Genomic DNA, 3,897 nt, shown 5'->3' with positions numbered 1-3,897 from the left:
AAGTGGTCCTCAACAACATACTGTCATCACCAGGGAGGAGATCCTTCCCGTTGTTACTTGTAACACAGGGGTGGTATATAACTCTTAGGGGTGGGTCTATAACACTATATATACAACTTAGTCCAGATCTTAATAAGTAGTTTTATGAATCATTACTAGTCTAACCTAGTCTAAGGTGAGTAAAAATAACCTAGGTTAAGTGAGACTTCAAGTGTGAAGCGGCCCGTGTTAAGAACTGTCCTTACTACCTACTAACCAAAACATACCCTTGTATAGCTTATCGCTATGTAACGGGCTGAACGCCCTTTGGATAGCTCCTCGATGGAATCTCGGTCAAGCAGCAGACGCCAGGTCTTACTCTGCAACCCGGCATCTGTGCGAGGCCTAAGCGGCGCCCAGACGACGCGCTCAGACACTCGGTGCAACCTTTCTCCAACAAGTAAATAAACACCACGCAAGTAGACTCTATAGCTCTCTATCGAATACAACCTCTTGTATACCTCGCAATTGCTCCCTAGAGCGCAGCCCCTTACATTTTGTATTTGATCCCAATTAGACATAAGCCTTAGGCAGACTATCTTCTAACTAAGTTTTAGAGCGTGTTGTTAGTGTGAGCTAGTAACACGGAGTTAGTGCTGCAATAGGTACGAAAGGCCTTCAGTGCAGCAAGAAGGTAGACCGTCGCAAGACAGTACACCTAGGGCAGAGCTTCGCAGGAAGTTCAGCCGTGAGAGACAGTAGGCGATTTAGTCGCCCAGGACCTGTCTAGGAAGTCCTACTGTGTCTTGGAAAGCCGAGCCGTAGGCGCAACGTCGCGTAATAAACTACCTAAAGGCCACTCGGGCCTAGTGTACAGTTAGCTAGAAGCAGACGTTGTAGTAAGAAGTCCTGTCGTTCCTCTATCAGACGAGGTGCAGGCCGTGCGATTACTCTCAATAGGAGACGAGATCCCACGAGCGAGACGGCAAGATGTGAGTCTTCCTAGGGACGCGACACAACAGCGACAGAACGCTGTTCAGATTCTGGCTAGTAACAAGGACAGCTAAAGGTAAGCCCTACTAGTCCTCACCGACGAGGAGTAGGCCGCAGTCTAGGACTGCGCGAGCGGATCGAAGAGCGATCAGAAGCCCTGCATATTAGCAGGCAAAGAACGAGACGTCTAAAATGAATTAGGCAATGGAGATTAACGTTCCAAACTTGAATATAGAAGAGCTGGCGGCGTACGCTGCTGCTAAGTACCAGGCAGAAGTATCAGATGAAGAGATCCTGCGCGAAATTACACAAATGCTTAGAGAGGACGGATGGAAGAAGGCAGCAATTAGGCCAACAATTAAAGCGGTCGCTAAACAATCAGCTGTTGTGGGAGGAAAGGGCTCACTAAGGCAAGGAGGCTCGCCGAAGGCCAACCAGGATGCCATGGCCTAGATGATGGAGCTAATGAATTAGTTAACAGCCTAGAACCAGGTGCTAACGGAACGGCTCGTGGCACTCGAGCGTAACCAAGCTGAGGGGCGTTTAGAGTCGTCCTATAGAGCCTTCACGCCTCCCCTAGCAGCAGCCGCAATCGCTGAGCCAGCTGCGCGCAGGAACAAGTTCCCGCACCTAGAACCATTTAATGGAGATCGAACGAAGTACGTAGCGTTTAAATACAAGACTTAAGCTAAGCTCTAGCACGAGTACAAAGGAACTTCAAGCCTCGCTCAGATCGAGTACGTGGTTAGTAGGTGTACGGGCAAGGCAGCGGATGTACTTCTACCCTGGGCAATACAGAACCAGAGTAAACGCCACATTGAAGACCTCTGGAGCTTTATGGACTAGCAGTTTAACGACCCACACCAGAAGTCCAAAGCACTTAATCGCCTTTTAACTCTTAAACAAGGCAAGCTCTTAGTAAGAGACTATCACATGGAGTTTAACCGTCTTAAGATTCAGTCAGGCGAGCAGTTCGGCGAAGCAGCTAAGAAGAGTATGTTTTTAAAGGGCCTTCACACTAAGCTGCAGGAGGCTCTTGCTACAATTAATGAGAATCTATCGTACAAGCAGCTAGTCAATAAGGCAGTAAGAACGTCCAACAACCTCTACCGGGTAGGTCTCGTTAAACTGCGCGCAACGAGCTCTCGGGTGGTAGGTCGCCCTACTACGACAACCGCTCAACACGAAGCTAGTCTAGACGTTATGGACTGGGAGCCTTCGAAGGTTAATTAGGCGCGAGAAGCTAGAGGCAAGCCACAACAACCTCCGCCTAACTGCTATCGCTGCAGAGAGCTAGGTCATATCGCGAAATACTGTCAAAACGCCACCTAGGTCAAGAAGGCAAGGCCCGCGCCAAGCAACGTTGGACATAAGCCGCAGGAGGAAGTCGATCAGGTGCCGAGTAGCGACTCAGAAAAAGAGTAGCTCTGGGCCAGAGTCTTGGCCTAGAGCCTCTGAAGATAGATCGGCAGATACGTAGCGAATGGAATTAGTTTTAGCAGAAGCATATGCGTCCCCCACCAATCACCATAGATCTTATCGTGAACAACGTAGCAAACGCTGTCGCGCTTATAGACTGTGGATGCCTATGCTATGCACTAATTAGCAAGAGATTCGCTTACCGCCACTGTCTAGAGCGCTTTTAGATCCCCTCTTGGATGATTAAGGGAGTGAATGGCAAGCTGTTAGAGATTAGCGAGGTTGCCTAATTCTTGTTCAAGATGTATAGGTACGAAGAGACTGCTTATGCATACGTGATAGACTTGTCCTCTAGTGAGGACGTGTACTTTGGCAGGGGATGGATGGACCACTAGGACGTATCAGTATCTCCTGCTAAGAAGAGTATTTTTATCTACTCGAAGGGCATTTAAGTAAGGTTAACTAAAGGACGCCTACAAGGAGAAGTTAGCTAAGTTAACGCTATAGCGTTTACGGCCTTAGTTTGTAGGCATAAGAACGCTCTAAATAGCGTTTAGATCTTCGCCGCGTTAATTGCAGACATCGATAAGGCGCTACAACTGAAGAAGCCCGTAGATGTACGAGCGCTGCTACTAACACAGTACTAGGAGTTCTATGAGCTCTTCAACCCGAAGCAAGCAGAGAAGCTTCCACCGCACCAAGGGCCAGGGGTGGACCACAAGATCAAGCTAGAGCTAAAGGATGCTCAGCCACCGTGGGGACCCCTCTATAGCATGTCGCGCAGAGAGCTCCTAGTCCTTAGAAAGGAACTCACATCGCTTCTTAAGAAGGGATTTATCCGCGTAAGTAGCTCGCCAGCCGCAGCTCTAGTATTATTTGCCAAGAAACCTAGAGGAGGGCTCCAACTATGCATCGATTATCAAGCTCTAAACGCAATTACTAAGAAGGACTAGTACCCGCTACCTCTCATCCGAGAGACACTTAACGGCTTAAGCAAGGCCAAATGGTTCACAAAGTTAGACGTTATCGCAGCCTTCTACAAGATCTGTGTCGCACCAGGCGATAAGTGGAAGACAGCCTTCCAAACAAGATTCGGACTGTTTGAGTGGCTAGTTACCCCCTTTAGCATGGCGAACTCCCTAAGTACTTTTCAACGATACATTAACTGGACCTTGAGAGAACACCTAGATGACTTCTGCTCAGCATACCTGGACGACGTACTAATCTACACCGATGGCGATCTGCGCCAGCACCGAGAGCACGTCCGAAAAGTGCTTAGCAAGCTGCAAGCCGCAGGGCTACAGGTGGACGTCAAGAAGTGCGAGTTTGAAGTTAAGACAACTAAGTACCTTAGGTTCATTATCGAAGCAGGTAAAGGGATAAGCATGGATCTAGCTAAGGTAGCCGCAATCCGCGAGTGGGAGGCACCAAAGACAGTAAAGGGAGTAAGATCGTTCTTAGGGTTCGCGAACTTCTACTAAAGGTTTATTAAGAACTTCGCGCAGC

The sequence above is a fragment of the Exserohilum turcica genome, assembly GCF_000359705.1.
Source record: "Exserohilum turcica Et28A unplaced genomic scaffold SETTUscaffold_3, whole genome shotgun sequence".
In the NCBI taxonomy this organism is placed as follows: domain Eukaryota; kingdom Fungi; phylum Ascomycota; class Dothideomycetes; order Pleosporales; family Pleosporaceae; genus Exserohilum; species Exserohilum turcicum.
This window is presented reverse-complemented; position numbering follows the sequence as displayed.